Below are 14,920 nucleotides of genomic sequence, written 5' to 3' on the forward strand. Positions count from 1 at the left end.
AATATTATTTCTCTCTCTCTCTCTCTCTCTCTCTCCCCCCCCCCCCCCCTGCCTTATTCCTTTCAAGGCAGATCTGTCACAGAAGCTGGAGCGAGGTTCATAGCCAGCAAGCCTCAGCAACCCTCTTGTCTGCATAAAGTTGGTAAATAGTAAAACTAATAATAATGATGTTGGAGCCAGGTGGTGGTAGCGCACGCCTTTAATCCCAGCACTCAGGAGGCAGAGGCAGGTGGATCTCTGAGTTCAAGGCCAGCCTGGTCTGCAAAGTGAGTCCAGGACAGCCAAGTGTACACAGAGAAACCCTGTCTCAAAAAAACCAAAAATAAATGCATAAATAAAATAAAAATGATGATGATGATGATGCTATGGAGAGCTGTGGGTGCTACTTCTTTACTCTACTTTAATTTGTTGTGGTTTCTTATATCTCTGTCTCCCTTCTCCTCCACAACCCAGACTTCCTGCTGTTTAGGGTCATTAGGTTCCTTGGGGCAAGTCCAATCCTTGTTTCAGGCTGTCTCCAACTTCTTGTTAAACTGCACCAACGGCAATGGGAGCAGCATGGGGGAAGCACCACAGCCTTCGCCTTTCTTTCTTAGAGCCCCGTGTTTCTTCTGAGCTCTGCATTTATTTCCTCTTCAGAGTCCTCAGAATTAATCTGCCGCTGGCAAAGAGCCCCTCTCAGGCCACGTACACACGAGACAGCTGCTGTGGACAATCTGAATCAGCCTCATATCCTACACCTGGGATTAAAGCAAAAAGCTGTTTACATAACATACAGGAGTTTTTCAAAGACACCAAAGCTTCCATACAGAACACAATGGAGGAGAACACCAGGTGTTGATCACTGGCCTCCACCTGTGCACTCACAGGTGAATACACTTGCACATATGCAACCCACACACATGAAAATCCCTCCAAGTTAAAATAACTTGTTATTAAGATTGGATTGTTACTATTTCTAAGAAATGGGCTGATGTTATCAAGCATGAAAGAAATGATCTTTTCCCACAACTGAAAATTAAACTCTTGGATAAGCACAAATGCTTATCATTTGGACTTTTAAAGGTATGAAGACTGCCATCTAATGTATGTGTATGGTGGAGGAGGCAGCAAAAGCTATTTACTAAAATGCATGAAGAAACTTAGAAAGGATATTTGTCTTAGTTAGGGTTCTAGTGCTGTGAAGAGACACCATGACCAAGGCAACTCCTATAAAGGAGAACATTTAATTGGGGCTGGCTTACAGCTTCAGAGGTTTAGTCCATTATCATCAAGGCAGGAAGCATGGCAGCATGCAGACAGACATGGTATTGGAGAAGCAGAGAGTTCTAAGCCTTGATCTCAGGTAGCAAAAGAAGACTGTCTCTCACACCAGGGCAGAGTTTAACAAAGGAGACCTCAAAGCCCTATCCAAAAGTGACACACACTTCCCCCAATAAGGCCACACCTACTCCAACAAGGCCAGACCTTCTAATAGTGTCACTCCCCACAGGCCAAAGATATTCAAACCACCACAATATTTCACTTTAAAAACTTAATTTGCGTTCGGCGTAGTAGAGCACACCTTTAATCCCACCATTCAGGAGGCTGAGGCAGGCAGATCACTGTGAGCTCAAGGCCAGCTTGGTCTACAAGGCAGATCCAGGACACCCAAAGCTGCATAGAGAAATCCTGTCTCACAAAAAAGCAAAAAGAAAAAAAAAATTGAATGTGAATTATCTATCAAATCTTTTAAGTGTTGCAAAAGAAAAGAAAAAATATATGTTCAATTACATTGAAGGCTGGAGTGATAGATCAGTGTTCTGCTCTTCCAGAGGATCCAAGTTTGCTCCTCAGCATCCATGTCAAATGGTTCCCAACCACATGTAACTCTAGCTCCAAGGGCATCCAACATCCCTGGCCTCTGTATGAACCTATACTCTTGCATACATGGACATGCGCGGGCGCGCGCACGCGCGCGCGCGCGCACGCACACACACACACACACACACACACACACACACACACACACACACTTAAAAATGATGAAAATAAAATTTTAAAATATTTTTACACAGGACTGATCCAAAGCCCATATGGGAAGAAAGAACCAACTGCAGCAAATAGTCCTTTGAGCTCTATAAGTATTCTGTGGCACTACAGCATATACAGACACACACGTACACACTAAATAAATAAAATTTAAAAGTGCATTTATTTTGTAACATTTGAAGTATTTCTGTAATTGGGGTCTAGTTCTGAACAAGGGAAAGGTCTATTGGGGCTTGCAAAGTTCCACATATGGAAGAAAAGGGCCCAGGGAGGGCTGATTTGACTCTGGGTTAAGCCTATAGTGCACAGAAAGTTCCACCCTTCACAGCAAGCTGCAGACCTAGGGTGGGGACCACACTTAACAATGGGCAAGACGCTCAGGCCCACAGGCATGTGGAAGGTTCCACAAACCACAGCAAAAGCTTAGGCAGGACAACTGAGCTAACACAGGACCCTCAGATGAAGACTTCAAATGATGCCTCTGACCCCAAATACCAGTCTCCCAAAGGGAAACCAATATCTCACCTCTACTTTGTCTTTGTCCTTTACTGAACACTGAAAACACCACCACTTAAAAAAAAAAAAAAAAAAAAAAAAGGATGAGGGAGGAGGGGAGGCAGTTAAGAGCACTTGTCCTGCCATGGGTGGTGGTGCACACCTTTAATCCCAGCTTTTGGGAGGCAGAGGCAGGCAGATCTCTGTGAGTTCAAGGCCAGCCTGGTCTACAAATCAAGTCCAGGACAGCCAAGGTTACACAGAGAAACCCTGTCTCAAAAACAAACAAACAAACAAAAAAAAAAAAAAAAAAAGAAGAAGGAGGAGGAGGAGGAAAGAAAGAAAGTCTTTACTGATACACAGCTGAGCAAATCCCAGAGAAGAGAATGAAACATCATAAATATTCAAGACAGCACAGGTTGACTACAACTCACTAACCCTATAGTAATGGCTCCTAATGAGAATGGCACAGAGGTTCTTCTAGACAGGTAATTCAGAAGACTGGTTATAAGTGTGTTCAAGCAAGTCAAAGAAGAACTGTGTTCCAAGAGAACAAAAGGAAATAGCTGAATGAAATAAGAAAGTGAATCCAAGATGTAAGAATATAAACTATAGTTAAAACACAGACTAAAGAAAGAGTATTAAAAGCTGAAATAAGGGTCAAGTCGCTTATAAAAAAGGTTCATCAGAATAACATCTGTCACACCTTTCACATATCTTTCAATATTAAAATTCAGGAAGTCAAAACTTTTCAAGCTGAAAACAGATTAAAGAAATTTATGACCACTAAGCCAGTTCTACAGAGAATACTGGAAGGGATACTTCGGTTTGAAGAGAAAGACAAAAAACTCCCAATTATTCACAGGAATATAAGTAAAATATTCCACAACCAGTAATCAAAAGAGATTGAAGAAAGCACCCCCAAACAAGAAAATAACAGATATTAATGCACATTGCTCAATTACTTATAATATTAATGGTCTCAATTCCCTCAATAAGAAGACAACACTAGAAGACTGCATCTACCTCTTAGAAAACAGGATCCACCTTAATAACATAACAAAACAAAAAACAACCCTCACCATCAAAGACAGACACAACTTTAGGTAAAAGGATGGGAAAAGATCTCTCAAACCTTATCAGAGAATCTTCGTTTTGTAGTAGGTAACAATCAGTACAGAAACACACAACTGGTCAAAGTGCACAGAGAATGAGAGACTGGGATGTTCATCTTTAAATGGGACATCTGTATCACCCTCTTCTCCCCAAGGCTCAGGGATCATTGAAGAAAACGTAGTAAAAAGGTTACAAGAGCCAGAAGCAGTGAATTTCCTGATGAGACAGTGTTTACAGGACACAATAGGACCATTGTGTACATAAACTCACCTAGGCTGGGACAGCATGCATAAGACCTGTACAAGAACAAGCCAGCTAAAATTCAAGCATGGACAGAGAAAGGAAGGCTTTGTGAAGTCCCCGCCCTACCTTAAAAGCATTAATGGCTGCTTGGGGAGCAAGTGCTTGTTTTCTTCAGGGATGCAGCCCCCGACCGACTCCTGTGCTCCAATAGATCACCCTAATCCATGCACAGACAGAGCTAAGTGGACTCAGAGTTGGGGAGAGGGCTGTGGGGAGCTGACGAAGTAGGAGAGAGAGGGAAGGATGAGAGAGAGAACAAACAGGAAGTTGACATTGGGAGGGGAAAGTGGTCAGGAAGACAAGGGTAGAACTGGAGGAAAGAATGGAGGTTGGGTTTGATCAAAACACACCATATGCATGTATGAAGTTCTCAGGGAAAAAAAATTTCTTTAATCATTTAGCTACGTTTGGTTCCACAAGAAATAATCTAATTTTGAGATTATTGTCTAAGAGAAAAACAAGCTATATAAAAGAACAGAACCAAGTTTAGGTTCAGCCTTAAATGTTATAAAATAGCATTGCCCCTTACAAGAATATATTTGATGGACTTATGTAGGTCATAGCCTTTATGGCTCAGAAAACAGCACCTACAGATAAAACTTAAGAACAAGTAACATGCCAGGCAGTGGTGGCGTGTGCATTTAATCCTAGCACTTGGGAGGCAGAGGCAGGTGGATCTCTATGAGTTCGAGGCCAGCCTGGTCTACAGAGCAAGTTCCAGGACAGCCAAGGCTACACAACAAAACTCTGTCTCAAAAAGCAAAATAAACAAAAGAACAAGAAATATAGATGCCTGTACTTGGTGACCTGTGCTGCAGACTTCTTCCTCTTAGCAGGACTCTCCAATGCAGTGGGTGCTTGGCCAGCAGGGTCAGACATCTTTCCCCCTTAGCATCCACATGGACCTCAGAGTAGACTTTAATGATTAGTGTGTCATCGTCCACAGACGTTGCCATCCTCAGGTGACTGTCCACCTGCTGTGATATGTGTCCCTGCCTGTACCAACGATAAGCCCTAGCTGTTCCTTAGCCCTTATCACTGACAGGATGCCTGGTATACAAAACTAAGAAGAGGGAAAGATTTGTTTTAGCCCATGGCAGGGCAGCGAAGAGAGGTGGAACGCAGCAAATCTCACCCTCATGGTCTGGACGTGGAGCGCGGTGGAGCAGGAAGAGGAAGAAGCCGGAGGGAGACACAGCCCCGAGGATGTATGCCCAGCAGGCCTGGCTTTCCATGGCCGGTTATGCTCCCTCACCCTCACCCCGGGTCCATAAAAATTTATATCCATGGAACTATTCTTTAAGTCAAAGCTCTGTCTACTTATGAATAAAAAGTACATCAGCAGACATTGCTGAGGTGCTGCATGCCTGTAATCCCATCACTCTGGGAGGCAGAAGCAGGCAGATCTCTGTGAGTTCAAGGCCAGCCTGGTTCAAAACTAAGTCCAGGGACCCAAGGCTACAGAGAGAAACCCTGTCTCCAAAACACAACAAAACACAACAACAACAACAACAACAAATCCTGATAAATGGTTGTGAATCTCAGCTTTCTGATCCTCAGTTTGATCTTTAGCTTTCTCTATTTCAGCAAACACCTTTGATTTGTTTGATCCAGTTTCCTTTGATGAATCATCTGACTCCCCCCCCCCCCCCGCCATCCATCCTGTGTCACAATTATCTAATAACCATGTAATAGCATTAGCTTTGAAGTTTTCCTCATTGCCAGAGCAGGAAAATGCATTCTATCCTATTTCATCTGTGACTATAAGTTGTGTTAAGTGTATAATAATAAAATATTTATTCTACATGTTACTGCACTATTTTTTGTTGTTGTTGTTGTTTATTTATTGCTTTTGAGACCAGAGTTTCACATATCCCAGGCTTGCTTTTTTTTGTTGTTGTTGATTGGTGGTTGACACATACCAGAGTCATCTGCCTGAGAGTAGGGGACCTCAACTGAGAAAAATCAGATAGACCTATAGACAGGCCTCTGGGGGATTTCCTTTATTACCATTGATGTGGAAAGGTCCAGACCATTGCAGTGGTGCCACTCTGGGTAGGTGGTCCTGGAATGTGTGAGACAACAGAGAAAGCAATGGAAAGAAAGGCAGTAAGCAGCCCTCCTCCGTGACTCCACTTCAGTTCCTGCCTCCAGGTCCCTGCCAGGAGTTCTTGCCTCGGCCTCCCTCAGTGGGATATGTGATCAGGGAGGTACAAGCCAAACAAACCCTTTTCTCCCCAAGTTGTTTTTCATCATGATTTTTTTAAATCACATCAATAGAAACTCAAATGACAGTTGTCTGTGCTTTTGTTTTGTTTTGCATTTTGAGACAGGGTCTCACTATGTAGCCCAACCTGTCATAGACCTTGTAAATCCTCTTGCCTCAGTCTCTTCCCAGGTTCTGGGATTGTAGGCACATACCGTGCATGGGTTTTTGTAGTATAATTTTTTAAAATTTTATTAATTCATTCAGATTACATCTCAGTTGTTATCCCATCACTTGTATCCTCCCATTCCTCCCTCTCTCTCACTTTCACCCTATTCCCCTCCCCTAGGTCTATGACTGAGGGGGACCTCCTCCCCCACTATATGGTCATAGGCTATCAAGTCTCATCTTAGTAGCCTGCTTATTCTTTCTTTGAGTGCCACCAGGCCTCCCCACCAAGGGGAGGTCAAATATGGGGCATCAGAGTTCATGCCAAAGTCAGTCCCCACTCTCCACATAACTGTGGAGTGCAGTAGAATTTTTTAAACATTTATTTATGTATTTTTAGTATGTGTTTGGGCATGCATACTGTAGTGTGTGTGTGTGTGTGTGTGTGTGTGTACATAATAGAACACCTTGCAGGTGTGGGGTTTCTCCTTCTACTGTGTGAATTTTGGGAATCACAGTCCAGTTATCAGGCTTGGCAGTTAGTGCCGTTACTGACAGAGTCATCTTGCTGGTCCTGTATTACAATTTTTATGTCCTTAAAACTTATCAATTAGCTAAGAATTTCATACAAATATAATATTTTTATCATGCTAGATGCAGATTGGTTTTGATGGCCTGTGTTTATTTGTTTATTTTGCAGAGTTGCAGGTCATGCTGCATAGTTGTTTTTTGTTTTTTTGTTTTGTTTTGTTTTGTTTTGTTGTCAGCTTTACACAAACTGGAGCCACCTGGAAAAATGATGTCTCCACTATGAAGTTGCCTCCCTCAGATTGGTTTTTTTGGGGCATATTTGTGAGACGTTTTCTTGATTAACAATTAATATGGGACAGTACTGTGGGTGCTGCCAGCTACTCTATGGCAAGTGGGCCTGAGACATTGTATAAGAGAGCAGGCTGAGGAAGGTGTGGGAGCAAGCCGGAAGCAAGCAGTGCCCTTCCTTGGTCTCTGCTTCAATCTTCAATTCTTACCTCTGGTTTGTGCATTGACATTCCTCAGTGATGAACTGTAACCTGTAAGCTGAAATAAGCCCCTTTCAGTCAGTGTTTTGTCACAGCTATAGAAAGCAAATTAGGACAGGTCTCCACCCCTGAGCCTTGTGCATGCTAGGCAAGTAAGTGCTCTACCAGGGAGCCATCCCCAGCCTGGATTCGGAATTTCCAGTAGATGAGAAGGGAGATTTGTTATAGTCCAAAACCTAGCAAAACACACACACACACACACACACACACACACACACACACACACACCAACTTTCTCAAAAAGCCCAAGCAGCAAGCCTGGCTTTGGGTGTTATATGGTCCCAGTTATGCTAATTGGTGGCACTTCTGCCACACAGAGGCCAGAGGCTGAGCTCTAACTAGCAGCTTTTGCAAAGCAGGGGTTGGGCTCTACAGTAGCTTGAAGACAGGTTGTCTGGGGGGGTGGGGGCAATTCATGCTAAGACTTAGGCCACAAGGCAACAGCACTGAGAGGAGGTCATTTCAAGGGATAGCTGCCTTTCTCCTAGAAGTGAGTTCTCATTCTCTCAGGACTGGATTAGTTGCAAACTGAGAGAGGTCGTGATAAAAATAGCACATGGCTCTCACCAGCCGTGGCTGCCTGATCACAGGCTTCTGAGACTCGAAAGTAAACCTCTTATCTTTATAAATTGGTCTCTGGAGTTCTGTTATAGCAACAGAGAACAGACCAAGGCAGAGGCATGGCTTGACAGGCCCCTATTACAGATGACAAAAGCCAGAGAGATTGGAGGACAAATCCATAAATGCCCATCAGGTAGAAGGGAGATCTGAGCCATACCTGGCAGGGTGAGCAATAAAAAGACACCGGAGGCAGCCTGGACTGCCTATGTCAAGAGGCAAACATGCAGTGACAGCTAAGCAGATCCCCAAAACACGCCTCCATGAAGGAAGAATGCACTTGGGCCCCAGGAGGGAGAGACTAGGAGGTTGCTTAGAGAAAGGCTATAAATCATGGTGACAATCAATCAGTGGTCCTGAGATTCTATTTACAGTGGAACCTTAGGTTATCAAATCCTTATTTCACCATTGTCTCATTAGAAGTACTAGCAGGGGCCAAGGTATCACTTTTAAAATTTGCCAAGGGACAACTTTGAACATTAACTAATGTGTGAATTCTAACAACTCCAGAGATGGGAAAGAGCCCGTAAAAGCAGAGGTACACAGGAATCGCAGCCAGGCTGCTTTTAAGGAAATTCTGGCTTTACAGACCACCTTACTGAGATAGGACTGACATGCAAAAAGCTGTTCCTCCTTAACATACATATTTGAATGAGTTTATAGTTATGAGCCATTACCATACCGTACCATCGCCTGTGCCTTAAGGATCTGTGGCCTTTTTCTCCTGCCTTCTTGATAAACAAGCATTATTGTTTTTGTTTCATTTGTACTGTTTTCAAAGCTACACAGACTGTGTGCTCTCTAATGTCAACAGCCATGCCAAAAGCCTACAGCCCTGCGCCTCCTCCCCATCCTGGTCTCCAGTACTCTACACAGTCAGAGAATCTCCTCTTTTAAAAAAATACCAATGATGCCTGACACAGTCACCTTCGGCCACCAACTTGACACAAATCTAGAGTCACCTGGGAAGAGGGAACCTTAGCTCAGAATAGCCCATGGCCATGTTAGGGTGGCATCTCCTTACCTGCTCATTGGTGCCCGGACCACTGTGTGAAGTGTCCTTCTTAGGTGAGTGGACCTGTGTTTGAAGATGGTCAGATGTGTTTTGATGCTAATTACTGCTTACTGTCTCTATGACCCACCTTTTGCTTAATAAAAAGCCATCCCACCTGGGCAGGGCAAAGGAGATAGGTGGGGCTTAGAGAAAGAGGAATCCTGGGAAAAAGAAAAGAAAGACCACCACGAGAAAAAAGGAGGGAGACCTGAAGTAAAGAGAGGAAGGCCGCCATGGGTTAGCTGTAGAAGAAGCACACGGCTGGTGGCATGGATGGAGAATTCAGCCCAGATAGAGAACATTAGCGAGTATTTGGGATTATGGATGAGAGGTAGCTTGATAGGAGTTATTAGAAGCAGATGGCGTGAGATTGAAGCAGGGATCCCATACCTGCCCCACTATGGGAGGTAGTTTAGAGGATTGATACCTGCCCTGCCCCAGGTTAACTAAGGCTATTTTTAAATATAACAAGTGTCTGTGTCTTGATTGATTGCTAGCCAGGCATACTGTTAATACATGTAATTTAGGCCTGGGCTGGGTAAGGTAGAATGCTGAGCAAGCCAGCAAGCAGCGTCTCTCCACGGTGCCTGCTTCAGCTCCTGCCTCCAGAGCCCAGCTTGACTTCTTCTTCTGGGTCCTCTTGATGATGGATTGTTACTCAGAGGCTTCCCTAGTTGTTTTTGGTCAGTGTTTTATCACAGCAACAGAAAACAAACTGGAGCAATCCCTGAAAATGCATTTTTGTTTTTGTTTTTTTTTAAAGATTCATTCATGTTGGGGGAGCTGGAGAGATGGCTCAGCGGTTAAGAGCACTGACTGCTCTTCCAAAGGACCCGGGTTCAATTCCCAGTACCCACATGGCAGCTCACAACTGTCTGTAACTCCAAGATCTGGTACCCTCATACAGACATACCTGCAGGCAAAACACCAACACACATACGATATAAATAAAATAAATAATTTTTAAAAATTCATTCATGCATGTATTTCTGTCTAAGTATGTTGTGTCATGTATGTGTAGGTGACCACAGAATCCAGAAGAGGGTGTCAGATCCCTTGGAGGTAGAGTTAGAGGCAGCTGTGAGCCACTCAACACTAGGGGTTGGAAATAAACTTAGGTCCTCTGGAAAAACAGAACGCGTTCTTAATCACTTCACCAGCCCTCCAGCTCCTGAAAGAATATCTTAATCATTACTGTTTTATTAGAAATGCTATCTTCTCCTCCTCCTCCTCCTCCTCCTCCTCCTTCTTTTCCTGAGACAGGGTTTCTCTGTGTAGACTTGTCTATCCTGGAACTATGTAGATCAGGCTGGCCTCAAACTCACAGAGAACCGCCTGCCTCTGCCTCCCTAGTGCTGCGATTAAAGGCGTGTGCCACCCACGTCCAGCTTAGAAACGCTATCTTAAGCCTTGTTATATTTTGGGTCTAAAATGATCACCTGAAGCCCATGTGTCCAAGGCTTGATCTCCAGCCTTTGGTGCCCTTACGTAGTGGAAACTTTGGGAGATCATGCCTAGTTGAAGTAGTTAGGTCTCAAGGGACATGACATTGAAGGGCATGTTGTATCTTTTTTCAGGCCACACATTTCTTGTTTACTTCTGAGCTGCCATGGGGTAAACACGTTCTTCCACCAAACACAGCCATCAGTGTGCATGGCCTCCAAGCCAGCCCAAAACACCACAGAGTCCAATAACCATGAAACCGTAAACCCAAATAAACCTTCGCACTTACTAGGTCGACTCTGTCAGGTACCTTGATACAGCCCACAAAGGCCACTAGCAATTTTCTTTCTGCTATAACGTAACACCAGAGACTGGGCAGTTTACAAAGACAGAGGCTGAGGTGGCTCAGCACGTGAAAGTGCCTGCCACAAAGCCTGATGGCCTGAGTTTGGTCTTGAGACTCACGTGGTGGTAGGAAAGAGCTGACCCCCACGAGTTATTCGCTGACCTCCACATGTCCACTGGCACACACATGCACCCCCAGAACTGCCATCTCCACCCACCCCTGACTCCAAATGCATACATGTAATTTTTAGGAATTGTTTTCAGAGACTGCTGAGGGCAAGAGTGTCCTGGAAGGGACTTTGCTTGGAGGTAAAGGGATATTGGGAATTGAGCTTAAAGCCTCACAAAAACAAGATGAGTGCTTCACTTGTTTGACCATCCCCCCTGCCTATTCCTCCCCAGTAGCTGGGAGGTCAGGCTTGTGGCACAGCCTTGGCTTTTTGAGGGTCTCTTGCTGTACCCTGATAAGGTAAAGGTTATGAGATGAAAAAGAGCCAGCAGACTACCATGACTCTTGGCACCTCTACACCCCCGCTCCACCATGGCCCATCTAATTCTATTGACGGCCAGAGGCCCCACCTTCAAAACCCACCGTCATAGGAATCGTTTTTTTTTTTTTAATTTTATTTATTTATGTATGTATAGTGTTTTTGCCTGCAATGTACACATGCACACCAGAAGAGGGCACCAGATCTCATTATCGATGGTTGTGAGCCACCATGTGGTTGCTGGGAACTGAACTCAGGACCTTTGGAAGAGCAGCCAGTGGCTCTTAATCTCAGAGCCATCTCTCCAGCCCACCATAGAAATCTTCGGATTAAGCGTCCACCACATTGACTTTGGAGGGACACAGTTAAGCTATAACAAGCTCTGAACAGTCATAACATCTACACTCTCAGATAGACATAGACTGTTGATGTCACTGTCCTTTTATGAACTACTCAACACAAGAAGAAATAACATACTTAGGCCATACTGAAACCAACTCCATTGAATAGGGAAGGCTTGTGCTTTGAAGAGCACTTTTCCCACATGAGGAGCAGAGAAATTAACTTTCCCAAGATCCTCAGCTAACTAAGAGTGGAGCCAGAACTGAAGTGCCAAAATTAAACTAGACACAAAAAGGTAATAACCCCAAATGACGACAGCCGCGATGAAGCATTGGACCTTGGGGAAAGCCAGCCATGCCTTCCCTCCTGACTGGTCTATTCATTCTTAAGTTGCTACCAGTAATGGTCAGAGGATAGCACCGCTCGGTAGCTGGGAAAACAAAGTGAGGAGATGCATGCATGTGGCTCTGCTCCTTGCTCAGTTCCTTTCTCTTCTTCCCTGGCTTTGTTCAGCTTTGCTTGTTTAAGGCAGGGTGCCATGTAGCCCAGGCTGGCCTCCAACCCACTATAGACCCAAAGATGGCCTTGAACTCCTGATTTCCCTACTTCTTCCTCTCCCGGTCTGAGACTGCAGGCCTATGCCATCACACCTAACTCTCACTTTCATAATTATTGACAATTTGATTCTATTGTGAGACGGGCACTTCATATGCACTCTACTCTCTGAACCTATTTTAACTATACAATATTATTGATATGGATAGGCTATTATAGAGCGCATCTCTATGGCTTCTTTATCTTGCACAACTGACACCTCATGCCCAGCAGTTGGTCACTCCTCCCAGTAGCCACACAGAACTAGAAAGAAAGTCCTTTGTAAAGGGTGAATCTGAGATGTGGAGACATAGCATGGTTGGTAAGCTCAGGAATTTGAGTTTGATCTCCAGATGCCATGCTTAGATAGCCTAGCCTAGAGAGAGAGAGAGACAGACAGACAGACAGACAGACAGACAGACATAGAGACAAAGACAGAGAGAGACAGAGAGCGAGCTGTATTCATAATCAAGGGAGATGTGCAGCACTGAGAGACTACAGCCCAGGAGGTTGAACTCAGGCCTCCGCATGCAGGTGCTCATGTGTGCACCCGGAGCTACATGAACAAACATATAAAACAAACAAAACCAACAGAGCCAAAAGGATAGTTCAGTGGCTAAGGTTTCCTAAGCCTGACCACATGAGTTAGATCCCCCCAAGACCCTCAAAGTAAAAAGAGAGAACTGGTTCTCAAAGGTTGTCCTGGCCTCCCTCCATCCCTGCACCATGCAGGCATGTACACATGCACACACATGGACGCACAATTAATAAATAAATACAATAAGATTTTAGATAAATACGAGGTAAAAAGAATCCCATTTCATGTGTAAGCCCTTCCATTCTTTGAGAGAGGGCCTCACCACCCAGACTGCGCTCCGCACAGTGAGTTTTCAGCTCCCATCTCTGCAGGTGTGCACCACCCTGCTTGGCTCGGTTTCCCATTGCTCCAGTTTAACATCTCAGGTAAGGTCACATGATTGCCTTAAGTACTGGGAAATCGCATTCAAAGACTATTGGGAACTTCCAAGCTGAGTGTCTGCACTTCAAGAAGGAAGAAGGAAGTTGGGGAGGGCATCCAGATCCCTAGGTGCCCTGTACAGTTTAGAGTGCAGCCTTCTAATTGGCCAGAGACCCTGGGGAAGAAAAGCAGTGGGAAATTACCTTCTGGGGAATCCCAACAGCCTACTTCAAATGCTAATTAGTTACTGGACTCAGTGCCTAGTATTCAAATCAGTACCTGCAGAGAGAAAGACACACCTTATTCTTAAGAGTCCTGTGGGTGTCCTATGAATAGATCTCATTTCTGGCTGGTTCCTCTTGCCCTCACTGGAGATTCTCCATGAAAAGTGTTTTATCCTTTACTGACATATATATATTTAAAAGTCTTTTTTTTTTTTTTTAAAGGAGATAAAAATGCTTTCCCCCTCTATGATATTGGATTTTAGAGTTAGCAATTATCTTTGAGCTAATTTAGGCCAACCCCTTCTCGTTTCATAGGTGATATACTATAAACTACCCTGGGCAATAAGTTCACTTTTGTTTTTATGCATCTGGAAAAAAAGGAAGGGGGCACTGTCCTGCTCTAAGGAGGAAGATGGTCTACCCTGGGACTACTAGAGTGACATCAGATTGTTGAAGCAAGGTGCAAGAAGAAGGAGGAGGAGATGAGGAAGAGGAAGAGGAGGAAGAGGAAGAGGAGGAGGAGAAAGAAAAGGAGAGGAGGAGGAAGAGGAGAGGAGGAGAAGGAGAGGAGGAGGAAGAGGAGGAAGAGGAAGAGGAGGAGGAGAAAGAAAAGGAGAGGAGGAGGAAGAGGAGAGGAGGAGAAGGAGAGGAGGAGGAAGAGGAGGAAGAGGAAGAGGAGGAGGAGAAAGAAAAGGAGAGGAGGAGGAAGAGGAGAGGAGGAGAAGGAGAGGAGGAGGAAGAGGAGGAGGAGGAGAAAGAAACAGAGAGGAGGAGGAGGAGAGGAGGCGGGCCCCAGTTAAGTGGGTTTATGTTTGTTCTAGCAGCTTTTCTGTTGTGATAAAACACTCCCACCAAAGCGCCCTGGGGAGGAAAGGGTTTGTTCAGCTCACGTTTCCAGTCACAGTCCACCTTTGATGGAACTGAAGCAAGAACTGAAGAGGTCATGGAGGAGCGCTGTTTGTTGCCTTGTTTGTTCCAGACTCATGCTTAGCGAACTAGCTTGCTTGCCTTTCCTTCCTTCCTTCCTTCCTTCCTTCTTTCCTTCCCTCCTTCCTTCCTTCCTTCCTTCCTTCCTTCCTTCCTCCTTCCTTCCTCCTTCCTTCCTTCTTTCCTTCTGAGACAGTCTCACTATGTATCCACTCAAATTCACAGATAGATACACCACCTCTTCTTCCCTAGTTCTTCCCACCATGCCCTGCTTAACTAGATTTTACATACATCCCAGCCTAGGGATGGTGCTGCCCACAGTGGGCTAGTCCCACCTGCACGAATTAATAATCCAGACATGGCCACAGCGTAATATGATCTAGACAATTTCTTTATTTTTATTTTATTAATTTTATTTTTTATTTTTTTGAGATAGGGTTTCTTCTGTGTAGCCTTGGCTGTCCTGGACTCACTTTGTAGACCAGGCTGGCCTCAAACTCACAGAGATCCACCTGCCTCTGCCTCTGAG

The sequence above is a fragment of the Acomys russatus genome, chromosome 23 (genome assembly GCF_903995435.1).
Source record: "Acomys russatus chromosome 23, mAcoRus1.1, whole genome shotgun sequence".
In the NCBI taxonomy this organism is placed as follows: domain Eukaryota; kingdom Metazoa; phylum Chordata; class Mammalia; order Rodentia; family Muridae; genus Acomys; species Acomys russatus.